The sequence below is a fragment of the Pholcus phalangioides genome, unplaced genomic scaffold (assembly GCF_987345545.1).
Source record: "Pholcus phalangioides strain wild (caught in Gottingen) unplaced genomic scaffold, Ppha-v1.0 ptg000024l_1, whole genome shotgun sequence".
NCBI classification, from domain to species: domain Eukaryota; kingdom Metazoa; phylum Arthropoda; class Arachnida; order Araneae; family Pholcidae; genus Pholcus; species Pholcus phalangioides.
In genome coordinates this window covers 19,110,388-19,131,575 of record NW_028301616.1, presented here as the reverse complement: position 1 = coordinate 19,131,575, position 21,188 = coordinate 19,110,388, and the positions used below count along the sequence as shown (strand labels likewise).

The window sequence follows — 21,188 nt, the reverse complement described above, 5'->3', positions numbered from 1 at the left end:
GCATTGGCCCATTCTATTAATATGTCACTAAACTACATGAGTTTGTGGCCAGCGGGCTTCATGGGAAGTTTCAATATGGCCCGCGTTGTATGAAAGATTGAAGATCTTTGCTCTAACACAGTCGAATCCCGTTATAACGAACTCCAAGAGACCGGCGAAATCCGTTCGTTATAGCGAAATTTCAGGTTGTTTGCATTGTTTCTATGTGAACTTATGTGAGGGATTAGAAAAGTGTTCGTTAAAACGAGATTTTCGCTATAACGGTATTCGTTAAAACGGGATTCGACTGTAGAATTAATTAAGTTCATCTTTATCGGTAAAGTAAATTTACCGAAACAATAGAAACCAATTTTCGTCGACGTCACTGGATTATTTGAGCAATAAATTCGAACTGTCTGTGACCCAAGTGTATAGGCTACACCGAAAACCGCGTAGTTTCTCCAATTCCACGAAGTCATCAACGATAACAATAACAAAGTCGTTATCGATTCTAAGAAACCACACCAGCTGTAAGTGAAAGGCAGTTTATTTTCCGGGCTCAACAACAATCCGAAAACACCTTTAAGAGATGAGGTTTCTGGAGCAGCAACCGGGCCAGAAATGAACAGATTAACATCTAGCTCACACACAAACACACTGTAACGTATAATTGTAATACTGTACGCATCAGAGGTTCTTAACGAGGGGTCGACGGACCCCTTGGTAAGATTTCAGAGGGGGGGGGGGAGTCCGTAAGTTTAAATGAGAAAACAATCAAATTATTATTTTTAATTGCTAATCAGGGTGCATATGGAAGTATGTATAACTGGTGAACCGGTGATTCTAGAAGCATACTTACAATTGGGAAAAGTATCCAACTAATATTTGACCATTTTTGTCGCACCACGGTCATTTTCTGCACACGAGGGCTAATTAGACCGGGACCTACAATTTATCGCTGGTTCCGAACGGCAGGCTTGTTTTTTATATTCATCGAGAGGTTGGTGCGCTAACCCCTCGGTGTTGGGACTCACTGCGGTAGCAAATTTTTCTGCGGTCACGTCACCGTTTCTGTTGTACCCCTGTGTCGGGAAAGTTTTCTGACAAGGATGAACTGGGTATCGAACTCGCGACACCTCTAAACATTCTTTGGTACTTTAGGCGAGTGTCTTATCGGCCTGGGGCTACTGCGCCCTCCAACTAACATGTAGATCTCAGATACGCCATTCATATTGCAAGAGGTTGTATAGTTGTTGAAAGACCTTGCAATATGGAGTTGTATAGTTATAGAAATAAAAGAACTAACGTTTTATTTGGTCGCTCTATCCTGAAAAACCAAATTAGAAAGTTGTTGCTCTGTCTCTCCCGAGGCCAAAAAAAAAAGTGTTCAAGTGAGACATTTGAATTCGAAATTTGTTGAAAATGGGGGGGGGGGAATAACAGCATACGAAGCTCAGAATGAGCTTGTCTGTTAGTATTGTGCAGATCTTTCCCTCATTTACAGTGATTTCGGAATTCAAATATCTCGGCGAATATTGCGCTTAGAAACGTGGAACTTTCATTTTGTTGCCTCGGGAGAGACAGGGGAACAACTTTCTCTCTATTTTTTTTTTTAGACAGGGTGACCAAATAAAAGTAAATTTACTTATTTTAATAACTATACAAGGCTGGACGAATCTCCAAAAAAAATGTACATGCCCGGTCGAGCACGTAACTTGAAATAATAGATGCCTGAATCACAACTTCACGTGCCCGAAAAATAGCATCGCTGTATTTGCTTGAAAATTTTTTTTAAAAGAAATTGATTTATTTGCCACATTTTCGTCTGTCATGCGGGGACGTCCAGGGGATTTCCCTTTACACAGACAACCCGTGTCTCGGAATTGTTTATACCATCGCCTAATGCTCTGAGCTGTAGGAAGTTCAACACCAGGGTATCGTCGACGAGAAGCCACGACGAACAGTTGTTACGGACTCGCACTTCGCGAAGCTTAGAACACAAAACGATTTCTGTTGTGTAGTCGCCATCTTGACAAACACGGAAGTGGCGGCTGAAGGAAGAGCTTTAGCGCTACCTGTCGGCAACTGCTCGAGAGAGAGAAAGGTTTCCCTCTTTCTACCTATACATTATTCGATCAAAACAGATTAAAAGCAAATTAGTTATGATTTTTTTAATTGGATGATTCTTTTTGAAATCACCCTGTACTTTCATTAACATTTTCTCAATTTGTACTTTCCGATACTTTCTACACTATTAGTGACGACAAAAAGGTTCCGATTTTAAATGTTACAAATTTTTTGTTTAACTTCGACAAAAGCAAATTCTCTGTGTGTGTGTGTGTGTGTGTGTGTGTGTGTGTGTGTGTGTGTGTGTGTGTGGTTTCTTGTAGAATATTCCATACTAAATCAAGATCTTTTTCCTTCAAATTCAAATTATTTCGAATTAAACAAAAACAATTAACATTTAATTACATACAAACTCCAGGAGATTTCGAAAAGTTCGAATTATCCAAAATTTGAACTAAGTTCTTAATGACGACAAAAATATTCAGATTTTGAATGGTCCATCTTGATCGATAGGTTGAAAAGCATAATCGACATTAAGTGGTATACAATCACGATACACAGCTATTCAATGTTAAAATAGGCATTAAATTATGAAAAAAAGATAAAAACAGAATTTTTCAAATTTTTTCGTCTTTAAGACCACAGGAATCACAAAAACCTCATCCTAGAAAGACCACAGGAACCACAAAAATCCCGCCCTAAGAAGACAACGAGAATCGCAAAAATTAATCCCTAAGAAGACTACGGAAATCACAAAAAACCCCTATCTTAAGAAGACCGCGTGAATCAAAAAATTACTTCCTAGGAAACCACGAAAATCAAAATATATACCGTTCTAGAAAGACTCTGGAAATCACAAAAATCCCGACCTAGGAAAACCACGAGAATCACAAAAATCCCCTTCTAAGAAGACCATGGTAATCACAAAAATTACTCCCTAGGAAGACCACAGAAATCAAAAAATATCCCGTTCCTTAAAAGACCACAGAAATCAAAAAATATCTCGTTCTGGAAAGACCACGGAATCACAAAAATCCCGTCTTAGGAAGACCACGTGAATCGAAACAAACGTTTCGATGGTGGTCCGATTCGTGGTCCTAGGAGGACCACGGAAATCAAAAAGTATGACGCCCTAGGAAGGCCAGGGGAATTACAAAAATTACTTCCTAGGAAGACCACGGAAATAAAAAAATATCTCGTTCTATAAATATCTATATCTCGTTTCCGTTAAAAGCCACGGAAATCACAAGAATCCCGTCCTAGGAAGACTACAGAAATAAAAAAAATCTCGTTGTCGAGAGACCTCGGAAATCACTAATCCCACCCTAGGAAGACCACGGTAATCACAAAAATCGTCCTATACAAAGACCACGTGAATCAAAAAATACTTCGTAGGAAGACCCCAGAAATCAAAAAATTTCTCGTTCTAGAAAGATAACGGAATCACAAAAATCCCGTCTTAGGAAGACCACGTGAATCGAAACAAACGTCCTAGGAGAACCACGTGAATCAAAAATATACGTCCTAGGAGGACCACGGAAATCAAAAATATACGTCCTAGGCGGACCACGGAAATCAAAAATATACGTCCTAGGAGGACCACGGAAATCAAAAAATACTTCGTATGAAGACCACGGAAATCAAAAAATACTTCGTATGAAGACCACGGAAATCAAAAAATACTTCGTATGAAGACCACGGAAATCAAAAAATACTTCGTATGAAGACCACGGAAATCAAAAAATACTTCATAGAAAGACCGCGGAAATCAAAAAAAATCTCGTTCTAGAAAGACCACGGGAATCACAAAAACCCCATCAATCCCATCCTGGGAAGACCACGGACACCACAAAAATCCTGCCCTAGAAAAACTACGTCAATAAAAAAAAGAAATTCATAGAAAGGCCACGGAAATCACAAGAATCCCGTCCTTGGAAGACAGCGGGAATCAAAAATCCTGTCCTAGGAAGAAAATGGGAATCACAAAAATCCCTCCTTGGAAGAAAATGGGAATCACAAAAATCCCTCCTTGGAAGACCACGGAAACCACAAAAATCCTGCCATAGGAAGACCACAGAAATAAAATATCTCGTTTTAAAAAGACCACGGGAATCGCGAAAATCCCGTTCGAGAACACAACTAGAATCAGAAAAATTACTTAAGAAGGCATAACTTAATAGGATAGGATTACTAATGGGATAGCCATTTTTTAAATGGCTAAAAGGAATTCAAGAGGACAGAATATGAAACTTTTTTCGTGTGTTCAATCTAGACTTTGGAACCAATGGAAATCCACGAGTCTAGACGATACGAAAACAAATTAAAACAAATTTCGATTGGTTTGTTGGTTTTCGTCGACGAAATTTGCATGCGATACGGAATGGGTAGTAAATAAGGATAATATATGGCCGCGTTAAATTTCGGTGAGTTTCACATCGTTTTGGGAAATTCTGAGAAACAATTTTTAAAATATCTGGTGATGTTTTGAAAAGAGGATGAAATAATCTGAGGAAGCAATTCTCAACCTATGGTCCGCGGATCTGAGGCGATCCGCAGGCACATGAACCCCAGGGGCTCTGCCACCAGACTTATCCCGTTGCCGAGATCTCTTCCAGCCCAGCTTCTTGGCAGAGTCTGGAACAAAGTAATCCGCAGGCACAATTTATAATTTAATTCTGACTGAATGAAAAATTAATCAGTTGTCTATGTCAATTTATTACCTGGGGAGTTGTGCCGCGGAAATGTGAGTGTGTCTGTATGTACCTAACGGTCTGACGACGTATCTAGTGCTGTGTCTAATTTTTGAATGCTGCCATCTATATTTCAGGAGTGAGTGAAGTTTAATGATTGAATATTGTAACGTTTGTAGGCCTGTTGCTCTGTGTGGCAAGATCAGCCAACACCATCTATAGCAGAAGGCCTCCGTGCGAAGCTCATGACGTCACTGAAGAAGGTCATCTCACGTACAGCCATTGGATATAGCCGGCCGAGAAGCATGCACCATCTTTATCCCCTTTTTGTAGTATATCCAATGGCTATAGGTGAGCGACGATACTTCAGCGACGTGAGGCCTGTAGATGGCGTAGGATCAGCTCGCATTCGCGCCTCCAAGTTGGGGACCACAGAAAACCACCTTCAGCCGACCACCACTGTGGCGCCAGGAGATTTCGAACCAGGATCCTCACGATGCGAGTCCGCCGCTATGACCACTCGACCACCATAGCGGCTACCTAAGGGTCTGTCTCAACAAATCGAGAACTAATTATTTTTCAAATTCACACACGTTTTATTCGTTTTAAAATCATTGACGGGGCAAGTCGAAAATTAGCCGGGACGTCTGGTCACAAACGCGTTGCGTTTTGAGTCCTAGCGACCATCGATCAGCCAAACATTCGTCTCCATTCTTGCTTTCATGATTCTTAGATTATTCAAAATGAGAATTATAGTATAATTATTTTTAATTTAAGAAATTGAGACTGAATTCCGTGAGAACGGAATCATCCGGAACACGCGAAGAGGGAGGCTCCAGACGCCATTTTTAATTCATTTAAGACCATTCATGAATCTTAGATGATGGCCTTCGTGTGAAATGCGTCGCATTTTGATGAGCTTTTTATGTTTTTCTATCGAGTGTCGTGAATCCACACACAGTCGAGTTCCACTTTCCGTGCCGAAGTAATCTTTTCCCATCAAGATTTTGCTGAGAAATACTAATTACATTTAATTCGCGAGAAGGCCGCTTGGAGGAGAAATTGGCTCTTCTATCTTAAATTAATTAATTTCTTTGAGTATTTATTTATTTATCTGAAGTCGTAAACCGTAAGTATGGGTCGGATTCGGAGTTTTACGACGTTTCGTGTCTATTCTATATTACACCTGGTCCTTCATGAGTGGACTATGACTAACAGCGCTAGTGTGACTCGCTAATAGGTCACAAGAGCCTCTTTTGAGTTAATTCGCACGTGTGGAGGCTGTTTTGATCGGTTGAAAGTTTTTCCCGAGTTGTTCGGATTTTACTGTAGGATAATGTTTTGAGGAAAAAATACGGTGAATTTATACTACATATACAAATTTTATTATTGAAGTTGTTTAGAAATTGCTTTTTGGCGAGAAATAAAGTCTGCAGTCAATTTAAATGTAGGCTATTTCACTAAAATGAAGTTGAACGTGATGAATGTTTATAGTCATAATTATCACTAAAAAAAGTTATAAGCTATGCAATTTATCTTCATGAACACATTCAGTGAAAATTACAAAGTTGAGTAAGCTTCGTATATACACTGCTGGCCATCGTAAATGCAACACCCTGAAGGAAGCATGCAAATAATATGAAATTTACAACATACATTAGCGGAGGTGAGATATGCAAATGATTAGAATTTCAGCGCAGACGCACATCACGTGCGCCTGTGGCGCCACTTCAAAGCGCTATTTAAGGCTTGGAGATTTCGACGATTTGAAGTACGGCAATTGTGTTTTTCTTGTGGTTTTTTCAGAAAAACGATCAATTATGCCTCGTAGAAAACAGCGATCATCTGTTGATCAAGTATCCGAGTTCGACAGAGGAAGGATAGTGGCCTACCGAGATTGTGGATTATCTTTCAGGGAAATCGGTAGTCGTGTTGGACGAAACCAAACAACTGTAATGCGGATATGTGATCGTTGGATGCAGGAGGGTACGACGGACCGACGTGTTCGATCGCATCCACCTCAGTGCACCACTTCACGTGATGACAGGCGTATTGTGCGTATGGCCGTGACGGATCGCTCAGCCACATCACGAACCATAGCACAGCACATTCAGTCTGTACCGCATCATCCAGTGTCTGCGCGTACCATTCGACGCCGTTTACAGCAGAGTGGTCTGTTCGCAAGACGTCCATTGCTTCGTCCACCCTTGACGCAGAACCACAGACGTCTCCGCCGCCAATGGTGCGATGAAAGAAGGATGTGGACGGCACAATGGAATGAAATTGTCTTTACTGACGAGTCACGCTTCTGTCTGCAACACCACGATGGTCGGATTCGAGTCTGGAGACACCGTTGAGAGAGGATGCTGAACAGCTGCGCTATGCACCGCCACACTGGTCCTGCACCGGGTATTATGGTATGGGGCGGTATTGGATATCACTCTCGCACTCCTCTAGTACGCATTGCCGGTACTTTAAAACGCTAGCGCTACATCTCCGACGTGTTGGAGCCAGTTGTCCTTCCTTACCTTCAGGGCTTGCCCACAGCCATATTTCAACAGGATAATGCGCGACCACACGTGGCACGCATTGTCCAAAGGTTCTTCGTCAATCGCCAGATTGAATTGCTTCCCTGGCCAGCTCGCTCTCCGGATCTTTCGCCGATAGAAAACATGTGGTTCATGGTTGCTCAACGATTGACCCAGATTACATCCCCAGCTGCCACACCAGATCAACTTTGGCAACGCGTGGGAGCTGCTTGGTCTGCTGTACCCCAAGAACACATCCAAAGTCTCTTTGAATCAATGCCGAGGCGTGTGGCAGTGGTGATCTCCAACAATGGCGGCTAATCTGGCTACTGATTTTGGCAGGAACCACACTTCACAGAAGTCTATAAATTTAATCATTTGATGCTTGGTCAACATGTTATCTACAAAATAAATATTGTTGCGATATCTCTTGTCTTTCTTGGTGTTGCAATTTGGGTGGCCAGCAGTGTATATATATATATATATTACGAGAAACTGAAAGTGTTATAACTGAAATTATCAAATATCAAATTGAGAACTGAAACTATCAAAGTTGAAAACTGAAACTATCATTTCAAAAAACTAAAACAACCAAATGGAAGAAATAATTCTAGAATATATAAATAAAATAAATAATTTCGGAATTATAGTGTAAAATAATTATGGAATTTATGAAAAATAATTTCGGAATTACAGTGTAAAATAATTATGGAATTAATGAAAGAAATAATCCTAGAATAAATGGAAGAAATAATTCTAGAATATATAAATAAAATAAATAATTTCGGAATTAGTGCAAAATAATTCTGAAATTAATGAAAGAAATAATTCTAGAATAAATGGAAGAAATAATCCTAGAATAAATGGAAGAAATAATCCTAGAATAAATGGAAGAAATAATCCTAGAATAAATGGAAGCAATAATTATAGAATATATAAATAAAATAAATAATTTCGGAATTATAGTGTAAAATAATTATGGAATTCATGAAAAATAATTTCTGAATTAGTGTAAAATAATTCTGAAATTAATGAAAGAAATAATCCTAGAATAAATGGAAGAAATAATTCTAGAATATATAAATAAAATAAATAATTTCAGAATTATAGTATAAAATAATTATGGAATTTATGAAAAATAATTTCGGAATTAATGTAAAATAATTCTGGAATTAATGAAAGAAATAATCCTAGAATAAATGGAAGAAATAATCCTAGAATAAATGGAAGAAATAATCCTAGAATAAATGGAAGAAATAATTCTAGAATATATAAATAAAATAAATAATTTCGGAATTATAGTGTAAAATAATTATGGAATTCATGAAAAATAATTTCGGAATTAGTGCAAAATAATTCGGAAATTAATGAAAGAAATAATCCTAGAATAAATGGAAGAAATAATTCTAGAATAATGAAAGAAAATATATAAATAAAATAAATAATTTCGGAATTATAGTGTAAAATAATTATGGAATTTATGAAAAATAATTTCGGAATTAATGTAAAATAATTCTGGAATTAATGAAAGAAATAATCCTAGAATAAATGGAAGAAATAATCCTAGAATAAATGGAAGAAATAATTCTGGAATATATAAATAAAATAAATAATTTCGGAATTAGTGTAAAATAATTCTGGAATATATAAATAAAATAAATAATTTCGGAATTAGTGTAAAATAATTCTGAAATTAATGAAAGAAATAATCCTAGAATAAATGGAAGAAATAATTCTAGAATATATAAATAAAATAAATAATTTCGGAATTATAGTGTAAAATAATTATGGAATTTATGAAAAATAATTTTGGAATTTATGAAAAATAATTATGGAATTTATGAAAAATAATTTCGGAATTAGAGTAAAATAATTATGGAATTAGAGTAAAATAATTATGGAATTTGTGAAAAATAATTTCGGAATTGATGAAAAAAATTTTAATAAAAGAAAAATTTTTGGAATTAAAGAAAGTAATAATTCTAAAATAAATGAAAGGGATAATTTCAGAATTAATGGAGGAAATAATTCCAGAATTGATGAAAATTCGGAATTACTGAAAGAAGTAATTTTAAAATATTTGAAACAAATAATATCATAATTAGTGAAAAAAAATAACAACGAGTGAAATAATTTCGTAACTTCTGATAGAATTGTTTTTCCACAATTATATACAATAATAATTGCATAATCAGTGGAAGAAGTGATTTCAAGAAAAATCGAGAAGGAAAATAATTTCACAATTACCGCAATAAATAATTAAAGTATCATTTAAAGTGATTTGAGATTAAAATTAATCTCAGAATAAATTTAACCAGTAACTTATCAAAACCCTTTTGCAGAAGTTGTGAAAAAAAATTACTTCGTTACTAATCAAAATAATTAATAAAAGAAGTATTTTCAGAGAATAAAGCCTTCAATTATTTTATTTTATTATTCATGTGATCAACTCTCTAATATAGGGGCTTTCAACACATGGCCCTTGGAACCAAAGAAAATGACTAAAAACATTGAGAACCGATTAATTCTAGAACTAATGAAAGAAATAATTCTAAATTATTTGAAAGAAATAATTCTAAATTAAATGAAAGAAATAATTCTAAATTATTTGAAAGAAATAATTCTAAATTAAATGAAAGAAATAATTCTAAATTAATTGAAAGAAATAATTCTAAATTAATTGAAAGGAATAATTCTAAATTAATTGAAATAAATAATTCCAGAACAATTCGAAGAAAATTAACGAAAGAAAAAAATTCAGAATTATATGAAGAAATAATTTTTGAAACAAATAATTCCAGAATAAGTAAAAAAAACATAAATCAATGAGGAAACAATTTCTTTATCTCACAATTATTTCACAATCAATAAAAGGAATAATTGCATAATTATTGAAAGAAATGATTTGGATAAAAATTGAGAAGGAAAAATAATTACACAATTTCCGCAATAAATAATTAAAGAATAACTGATAAATTAATAATCAATTGAAAAATTGATAATCAATAAAAGAAATAATTTCGTAGAATAAAGTCTTCAATTATTTTTGTCTTTGTTGGGGGTGGGGGGGGGGGCCTTCATTGTCCCGTTCTAATGTCGCTAAACTACATGAGTTTATGGCCTGCGGGCTTCATGGGAAGTTTCAATCTGGTCCGTGGGTGTCTGAAAGGTTTGAACATCTCTCCCTAGTTAATAGAATCAATTAAGTTCATCTCTATCCGTAAAGTAAATTTACCCAAACGATAGAAACCAATTTTCGTCGACGTCACTGGATTCTCTGAGCAATAAATTTTCGAATTTCCTGTGAAATTTCCGCACTGAAATCGGGTTCTTCCAATTCCGTGAAGTCATCGACGATAACAATAACAAAGTCGTTATCGATTCTAAGAAACTACACTGAATGGCAGTTCATTTTCCGGCCACGACAACAATCCGAAAGCACTTTTGGAAGATGAGATTTCTGAAGCAGCTTTGAATTACAGAATCATTTGAAATGATTCCAGATTGAAATTAATCTCAAAATTAAATGATTTAAATTTAATTTTTTTGTAGTAATTAATAAAAAAATATTCAGAAATTTCATTTTTTGAGAACTAACAAAATTAATAAGAAATAATTTAAGAATAAATAAAAGTTCAATTACTTAGAACTTTTTTTTTATAACGTGTAGTTTAAGGACTCACTAAGAGGACTCGTTAGCTTGTCTATTAATGTGTCACTAAATTACATAACAAACGATTTTTAACAGCTGGCTGATGCGAAGATATATATTTTGGGAAGAGAGAAAATGCCCCTGTGCGGGGGGGAATCGAACCCACGTCCTTTCACTTTCCGGGTGAACGCCCTAGACCACTAGATTACAGACGAAACGAATATCTCAATCTTTCCTTGGAACTCGTGTGCACTGATGAACGGGACCGTACATGGACGGTCGGACACAATTCAGGCCAAAGCTCACAATTGCTGACACCGCCACCAGATGGCGACTTACTCGGGGATGACGTCACTCTCCGCTATCCATACAAAGGATTTTAACAGCTGGCTAAGAAAATCGTTCAGTGCACATGCGCTGCAAGGAAAGATTGAGACATTCGCTGCTTTTGCAATCTAATAGTCTAGGGCAATGTTTCTCAACCGCCGGGCCGCGGCCCGGTACCGGTCACTGACATCAGTCAAACCGGGCCGTAAGTGATTTTCATCGTTTAATTTTTTTCCCATTCAATTCCCATTAGTCGTGTTTATGACCGGGCCTTCCACTCGAAAAAAAAGTACTCAACCGGGCAGCGAGCTTCCAAAGGTTGAGAACCGCTGGTCTAGGACGTTCGATTCCCCCCACAGCGGCAGTTGAATTTTCTCTCTTTCCAAAAAAATATATCTGCGCATCAGCTATCTGTTAAAAACCTTTCCACAGAGAGCAACATACCCACAAACAGCGCGAATGTAATTCAATCATAATACATCACTCACTTCCCTTCTGAAATATAGAAGGCAGCCCTTAAAAATCAAGCACAACACTACATATGCCCTCAGACTGTTAGGTACACACACAGTTACACTTCCGGCGCAATTCACTAGGTAGTAAATCGCCCATAAATGGTGATAGACCTGAGTTGTGCTAGGTTTGAAAAAAAAAAAATGTTAAAAAAACCTTTGTGCGGAGAGTGACACGTCATCCTCGGATAAATTACAAAAGTCCGTGGCCCGTGGGTTTCGTTAGAAATTTCAATTTGCCCCGTGACGTCCGAATGGTTGAAGATCCCTGCCCTTCTCTAACCAGACGCAATTTTGTTTATCAAGGAGGAGAAAAGCCCCATTGTCTGCAAAAATGCAGCGCTACACGGTAATAATAAATGGTACCGCTGCATCACCGAATAATAAATTCAAGTGTTCACTGTGTACTTTCTTCGCTATCTTCGCGTAAACAGCGAGAGAGAGAGTGTGACTTTTGAAGAACCTCTCTTATCCTTTTAGTGAAAATTTCCGGGACACCCTTACACACAAATAGGAAGGATTCGGTTGAAGTGTGTTGTGGAAATTTCTGTTTTCCTCGCTGTCTGGAATGGCTCGTCGAAAATGTGCAAAAGAAAAAAGAAGCGAGAGAGAGAGAGAGAGAGAGAACCCATTTCAATATGTTGTTGGTTGTACCTTATCTCGGTCCTCGAAGTTTTCCGTAAAAGAACCTTTTCTTCAACTCCCGGGAGAATTGAATCACGTTTCGGGGTCGCATCCTCTTAACAGAGAGAGTACTAGAGCCAATTTTAGGATCGGTCGCTGTCTAAGACAACGTTTTCGAGAGCGCGTTTTAACTCAAATATTTAAGAGACGGCGATGCATAAATTGCAATATGGCCTCTGCATCTTCGACATGCGCGGCATCGATAAGAATTTTAAACCGAGGTGGGGGAACCATCGGGATATTTCCAACCGACTGACTATTTGTCAAAATTTCTCGCTACATTTTTAGCTGTAGTGTCAAGACCATTTTGTGTGTGTGTGTATGGTCCACCACGTCGCGCGTGCGCAGTTATTTAGAATCGCTTCCAGGAAAAAATGAATGTGCGGTAGAGCCCGTGGTTTTTAACGGAATCGCAAGGGACCGAGATTTTTTTTCCCGTTGAATACAAATACAAGGCCACGACAGGCAAAATGCCCAACGAGGTGGCTGAGAAAAAGATGCCCATAACAAATATGGATGTCGGATATTTCTCAAAAACACAGCAGCCCAATTAGAAATGCAATTACAGACAATATATACGCATGATAAAATATTATACAATGCCCATGAAAGAAATACTTATGGTTGTCTTATTCTAAGTATGGATAGCTTTTCCATTTACCCCAACATATATAGTATTAAAAAAAAAAAACGACCCGAGGGCTCAGCCGGGATTTGAACCCGGGACCTCTCGCACCCGAAGCGAGAATCATACCCCTAGACCACTGAGCCGACGAGAGGAATCCGCTTATTAAAATTTCAATCAACGATATTTAAAATTGTGTTTTCCCCTAATCTCTTAAAATTTCACCCCACACTGTTTTTCTTCTGAATTGACGACATTTACGTTATTTTATACTTTCTCTAATATTTTCAACCAGGGTGTTAATCAATATCAGATTCAGTTTGGACATCGCCGGTCTATGTTTATGTGATCTTCATCACAGCTGGGCTGTAACTAAAATTTTTGTGCAAAATGGGCGCAATGTGATTTTGCTGACCCTGCCGCTGTAAATTTCGATGATTTTTTAACAGTATTTTTGTGTTCCGACTTAAAATCCCCCCGATTTTGTAACCTGGGCAGGTGCCCCCCCCCCTCCTCCCCCTTTTGCCTTCCTGTAATTCCGACCCTGCTCAGCACTGCGATCACGAAAAGCAGCTTGCATACAATTTTGCGTCTTGCTTATCATTTGCAAATCCAAAATTCTTGCACAGATCTCTCCCGTAGGAAAAAGCCTGTTTTTCCGAATCTGTTTTTTGTTGTTCTGCAACGATATTTGATATATTTACATATACGATATTTATTTTCAAACATAGTTTGGAATTGCCTATAGTCAGTGCCGTTTTAACGCATGGGCCCACCCGGGCACGTCCCGAAGGGGCCTCAAGCGAAGAGGGGCTTTACAAAAACGAGGTATAGTTGAAATTTTCGTTCAGCATACATGTGAATTTGCCTGGTCAGGCCTCAGAGAAATCCTTTGGCCAGGAGGCCCATGGTGCTCTTTAGACGGCCCTGCATATAGTCCAGGGAATGGGAAGGGACACAAAAATTTTCTCCCCGAGAAATTTCAATTTTTTCAAAGAAATATCAATTTTCTTTCTAATTTTTGGTCGGCTTGGGAAGGCATCGTTCCCTGAACACCCCGCCCCTCTCCCCCCCCCCTGCCGCTTATACCTTTGCCATAGCCAAATGTTAAACTCCTATCGATTACAACAACATTATTCACGGCGCTACGATAAATCCCTCTATAACGCTATTTTAGCTATTTTATAACTGCAATATATTCGCAGAGATATTTGAATTCAAAAACGAAGGGAAGTTTGGAAAGAACAGCAAAAAAACTAACGGACAAAGCTTCTTTCCATTATTTCTATGCTGTTCTTTCCGTACTTTCGTTCGATTTCTGAGTTCTAGTGAATCTAGTCTCAGGAAAGATGGGGGAACAACTTTCAAATTGGGTTTTTGAGGACAGGGTGTTCGTATAAAAAGTTATTTTTCATTTTTAAAGCTCCAGTATGTGGCAGTGACGTATTTACGGGGAGGGGGCAAATTTGAGGAATGACTGGCCAAGAAAATTAGTGGAATGGGAGAAGGGGGGGGCCAAATTTGTATAACCCTGAATAAATTCACCTCTGCCTAGACATCTAGGGGCCTTAGCAGTTAGTGACTAAGAAAGTGGCCTGGAGAGTTTGCAAGCACTTGAGTGAGAAAAATGTAAATGACCTACTGAGCGAGGAACCAGGTCAGTGAGTGACCTAGAGTGTGTGTGTAAGCTTGCTTGTGAATGATCAAAAGCGTGACCTAGAGTGCGTACAAATATGTGAATGACCGAAAAGAGTGACCTAGAGTGCGGACGAACACGTGATTGACCAAAAGAGTGACCTAGAGCGTGTGGAAAGCATGTTAATGAGTAAAACAGTGATCTAGAGCAGTGGTTCTCATTCTTTGGAAGCTCGTGGCTCGGTAAATTTCTTTTGTGTAAGTGAAAGGCCCAGTCATAAGATCAACTAACGATAAATTGATGAAAAATGAAACTGCGAATCATTCACGGCCCGGTGTGACGTAATGTTAGGGACCGGTAGTTGAGAAACAAGTACCGGCGGTTGAGAAATACTGATCTAGCGCGTGTGCAAGTTCGTAAATGGCCGAAAGAGTGACCTATATAGCGAGGGGACCAGGTCAGTGAGTGACATAGAGCACGTGCAAGCATGTGAATGACCTAGAGCATGTGTAAAGGTGTAAATGATCAAAAGTGCCACCGGTGAGCATCTCGATGAGCAGTCAAAAGAATAACCTATAGTCTGTTTCAGGTTAACTTTGCAGTGAAGAGAAAGGTAGAGAGTGTATTCCTTCACCGCAAAATATAGTTCTCATATGTCGGAGGTTTAAGATGAACCTTTATACAGAATATTTAAATTTTTTCTATGATTTTGAAAAAAATACTGAAAAAACATCGTTTTGAACCGATGTGTACTTGTTTAAAATTTTTAAATTATAAAAATTATTGGTTACCATTATCAAAAATCCATAGCAACGGCAACGACACTCTGGCGCGATATCCTAGGAATTTTCCCCGCCAATATCACTGTCGTGTTTTTTCCGTTGCACAATTGTATACTATATATATATTATTTTTTCGTCATTTGGTTGAATTTTCCATAACGATACAATTTTTAATTGTTTTACATGCAGTTATAGGCTTACATAAAATCCAATATTCAATCAGTTTTATTTTCTCCCAAAAATAGGCTTCAGTGAGTTCAGATATTCACTCATAGATTACAAGAAGTGTTTTTCTTCCACGAGAGCACCGATAATGTTATGAGAGGCCCTCTATGAGTGCAGAAGTTTTAAATCCTCCTTTTTTTTAATTACCGTATATACTCGTGTATAAGCCGAGTTTTTTCGTGGAAAAATTTGTTCCCCAAGTTGGGGGGTCGGCTTATACTCGGGTCAGTTTTGGATGAGAAAATATCGACCCCCGCAATCAGTAGTCATTTTTGTAGCAGTGTTCGAGAAACTGGCATTATTGGTATGGAATATGTTCAAACCCCACAGAACTGATGATGTCAAAGCCGAGGCAAAGAAATCGAAAACATCATTGTGGCTGGTGGTGTCTAACGTTGATTGTATAGCCTTTAGATGTGAGCATCAACAAGCCTCTCAAAGACTATTTGAGGAATTTGTATATCGAATGGATAAGTTCCGATGATAAACTACAAAAAGTGGTGACTTGAAAAAACCTGACATTGGCCTAGTATGCCAATGGGTACATGAGGCGTGGGATTCTGTTTCCTCCGAAATTATCATCCGATCCTTCAAAAAGTGTTGCATCAGCAATGCTATGGACGGAACTGAAGATGACATCCTCTCTGAAAGTGACAATGGCAATTAGACAGCCCAGATGAAGATTAAAACGAATATGCCGCACCCCCTATAATGATCTGATGGATTATCATGAGCTTGGTGACTTAAAAGAAACGGACTAAAAAGTTTGAATTATTTTCTATTGTAAATTTCCGCGAGGTATTCATTTTTTAAATGAAAATATAGTAATTTTTTCTCTAAAATGCACGGATTTTTTGGGGTCGGCTTATACACGGGTTTTCAATTTATTGCTGTTTTGGTGGTCCTGAAGTGTGGGGGTCGGCTTATATACGAGTCGGCTTATACACGAGTATATACGGTATTTTTTGCCATGTTTATGGGATAGTTTTAGTTTCCGATCACGGAGAGTGTTGACAGAGTCGCGACTTCCACTCACACGAACGGACGCCATCTTCCACCCACCTGTTTCTCCTCATGCACCTTGCCTATAGCGTCTCTTCAGATACAATAAATGAGTGGGGGGGGGGGGGGGAAGTCCACAGTGGTTTGGGCTTTCATCTGTTATGTGACAGTTGTGTCTTAATTTTCACCAGAGATAGCCACGCTAAAGTTCTCTGCTCTTCCATTCCTGAATACTATGTTTTTGGTTTTTGAATACTCGCTGTAAACAAAACTCGATAAGAATCATCCGTAATAACCATGCAAATAAGCACCTCAACCGTAACAAAAGACTAAAACTGTCTTGGAAACAAACAAGTGGCATCGACGTATACCATTCGGGGAAGGGGGGAGGTCGAGCGACGGAAATTTCGGCAAGAAAAGTGAGTAGAAAAATTCTAAACTTTTCCGTATCATTATTATTATTTGGTGCTATTACTGCATTTACACGTGAAAATACAGTTAATCTGCTTCTTCTCAATTTTATTTGACATTAATTTTTTTCCATTTAAATTGAAGAAAAAATTAAAAATCCCCAAGTTTTTGAGAGCCATGGTTAATATACAGTATTTTAAAATTATACGTTGCTTTCATATTATTGTTTTGATTTTTTTTTGTAAATAAATTTCAGCTGAGGGAAGGGAAATATTGCGGAAACGTATGACTGTTTTTTGAAATTTTTAGTGTTACTTACGGCACATCAATGAAGAGTAAACGACACGCTGATAGAAGATAATTATTTTTTATAAATTTTAAAACACTTTCTAATCAAAAAACAAATGATTTCAAAAACTTTACTTTAATTTCTGAAAGTATCGGCAATGGTTTCTTTTAATTCTATAATTATTACTAATTTAACTGTGCAATTACGTTACACGTAAAAAATATTTTTTTTAGTGAGATTGGCGAGAATCGGCCATACCTTACCGAGGCCGAGCATCGATACATAGGTTAACAGGCTTTCGTTCCCATAGCAACGAGTGATGCGGTTCCCTCGTAGCTTCCCCTTCACTGCAAAGTTAACCTGAAACGGACTATAGAGCACGTGCAAGCATGTTAGTGACCAAAATAATATGCAGCCGCGCGCGTTCACACACACACACACACACACGAATGACTAACAGAGGGACTTAAAGCGTGTGTGAGCGTGGGAGTGACCAAAAGAGTGTCCCAGAAACACAAATGTGCTTGCAGGAGAGGAAAGAGAGGCCACAGAGTGGTGAATTCGAGGAAAGAGTAACGATTAAAATTAGACCAGAATGGGAGAAGAGGGCGGTAAAAATCCGTGTAGAGCCCGCATGCGGCAAAACCATAAACTCGCCTCTGCGTATTGGGCCTAGAGAAGAAACGATACAGCACTTTTACCCCATTACAGCTAAAATTCACCCATATAAGTGTTAAGCCCCCCCCCCCCAAAGATACAGCGCCATCTATTTTCAGGGCTGTTTTTTCCCACAGGTGAGACACTCGATCACGCATCGCTCTTCAACTAACGGAATTAACAAGTCATTAAAATTCGTAGATGTCTTCGATTAATTGCTTTTTTCTTCTTCTTTTAAGCGGCGGCTCGACATCAAATCCATTTCGTCAAAAAACGCACGTTCATTAACTTAATTAAACTCATTAATCAGATCCATGGATATCCAGTAGAAATGGGAGAAAACTCGTTCATTGATTAATGGCGAATCATCAGAGAGAAATATAAAGATGACAAAATATCATTTCGACGGGAAGATGGTTTTAATGTCCCCGTTTCTTTCCCCCCCCCCAATTCCTCCGAAAAACTTGGAATTTGGCCAAAAAAATGGGAAGGAGTGATGGTTTAGGAGCGATTCTCTCTCGATATTTAAATTGAAAACTATCGTATGCATATACGAGGTCGGAAAAATTGCTGTTCACATACTTCACGAATTCGCAGGGTCCGACTTTGACTTGGTTGGGCCCTGGGCGAAAGCGATATAAGGGGGAGGGGGTGGCTCGACCGTGGTCAAAAAGGTTTGGTGCATCAGCAAATACAGTGTTTGTTGTTTGTAAAAGCACCATAAAAAGATTATGCGCTATTTTAAATGTAAAATTCTCCATGAAATATTTACAATATTTGCTTTTTTTCGCACTCTCATATCATTGCAAAATCATTGATAATGCCATCAAAATCTAATTTTTGAGTTACCTCAGCTTCAATACACAAAATACACTGAAGTGTGCCAAAAGTCATGGGATACCTCTTAATATTGTTGCACTTCGCCAGGTAAAAGGAGGTCCCACACGATATTAAGAGGTATCCCATGACTTTTGACACTTCAGCACTGAAGTCATGGGGATACCTCTTAATATCGTGTGGGACCTCCTTTTACCGACACCACCTATGGAACAAGGCCTCGACGAAGCTCGTGACGTCACTGAAGGAGGGCCATTTCACCTATTGCCATTGGCTATACAGTAGCAGGCCGACGCATGCGATACCTTTACCTTTTTTTGCAATACATCCAATGGCAATAGGAGAAATGGCCTTCTGCATTGATGTCACAAGCTTCGCGCAGAGGCCTTGTTCTGCAGGTGGTGTTGCTTTTACCCGGCGAAGGGCAGCAATATTAAGAGGTATCCCATAACTTTTGGCACTTCAGTGTAAAGCTAAAGATGACAGCTTTTCCTTGTAAAAGACTCGAGCGAACTGATGATTTTATCCTTTATAATAATAAGAATTTTATAAGAATGATCTTTCTCTACAATAGTTCGATCTTGGTGATGTTGTTAATGATGATTCAATGTTGTCTCAACGTTTGGAGAGAAACGTCTCTTCGATTCGATTTCTTAAATTCGTTTTCTCTAGCATTATTTAACATTTGTGGCATTGTGTCACCAACCTGAACCAAGGACAAAAATTGTTGCAGTTCGTCTGAAAACTGTTTCCAAGATCAGACGAATAAAGTTTTACATTGCAAATACACAGAACCTTCGTGAAGATTTGAGGATTTCATGTTGATCAAACATGCAAACTTTCTTGTCATCGTTTCATGAATAATTTTACTGTCAAAAGATGTGAAATTGAGGAATTTTACATTCACACATATTTTGCAGTGGGGTTAGTATTACAATAGGTGAATTGTAAATGATGTCTAAAGTCTATTACAGATTGGTATAATATTAAAATTGATATTTCATAGGGTTTGCTAATAATAGGCGCTTTGGAAATTGCATGATGTGATTTAGCGACAATGATTTTCTAAAATTTTGCCAATAAAATTTATAAAAATTTGAATAAAATATGTACTACTATTACAAATTTGGGACCCTTAAAAGATGGAGGACCTGGGCAAATGCCCATGCTGCACCATGCGGAAATCAGGTCCCGCACACGCATACTGTCGGTATACCTCCACGATAATCAATGGTCATGCATGAAAACAATACGATCGAATGGCGAGATGGAGAAAACAGTCATTACCATCAGAGGTAAATATTGGAAAAGTTTTTTGTCATCATCGCGGTCGACGAAATTAGAAAAAAAAAAGGGGTGCTTGGTTCGTATTTATAGTCTTGATGTATGTTATCAATAACTCGTGTGTCGTTGAGTCCTCGACAGTTTGACCGTCGCTATCATCGGTTTTTGTATTGGGACCGATAAATTGACCAATTGATGGAATAGTTTTCGATCTGAAGTCTCTTCGATATATGAATAAATTCGTTTCCGCACGTGTGTGTGTGCGTGTGTACATACCGAAATGGTCTTGCGGTGGAGTTTATCGATGGACACTCGTCCTGTCGTCAAACAAGAACAAACGGTAATTTAGTTTGAATACCAATAATTGATGTCCGCAGGGGAAGCTGCATTATCATTATCGAAGTCAAAAAATTGTTCGAGAGAACAACTGTAATTATATTAGCATACGATACTGCTATTAAACTGAATTTACCATTGTAATATTAAACTGTTATTATTATTTGGTTCGGAATCGTAATGATAGAGTAAGAGAATTGTAACTATCATTGTGAGAAATACGGTAAATATCATTATCGGAATTAGAAAGTATCATTGCAGAGAAAGCTGTGATTGTGAGAAGTTGGTGCTATAATAGTGGAAACTGGTACCGGCTGTCGTTGTTTGTAAAATGAGATGGTTATAGTAGCGAACGTAATTATTTTACCGTTGTGAAGAAACTAATTATTGTTGCAAAAAAAGTGAAACTACTGTAGCTGCAGACCGCACCTACCATTGCGAAAACTGCAACAACCATCTAACCATCTTTAGGAATTGTAGCTATCGTTGCTGCGAAACGATATTACAGGCTGCAACTACAATTATACCGAAGCGAAGAACTAAAATTATCATTTAAAATAATGTATCATTGCGAAAACCTGAACCTATAATAGTTGAAAACTTCAGCTATCACTGAGAAAAAAAGCTGAAACTATCATTGCGAAAAACTCTAAATATCATTTCAA

At 37.9% G+C, this 21,188-nt stretch overlaps 1 protein-coding gene and 1 non-coding gene across 2 annotated transcripts in view; both read right to left on the bottom strand.

The window, feature by feature from the left end:
• Positions 1-21,188, bottom strand: part of LOC149068907 (potassium channel subfamily T member 2-like) — a 149,472-nt gene that overhangs the window by 70,891 nt on the left and 57,393 nt on the right. The window lies entirely within an intron of this gene.
• TRNAP-CGG (transfer RNA proline (anticodon CGG)) lies at positions 13,139-13,210 on the bottom strand. Its single transcript has one exon. It is a non-coding gene; the product is annotated as a tRNA-Pro (tRNA).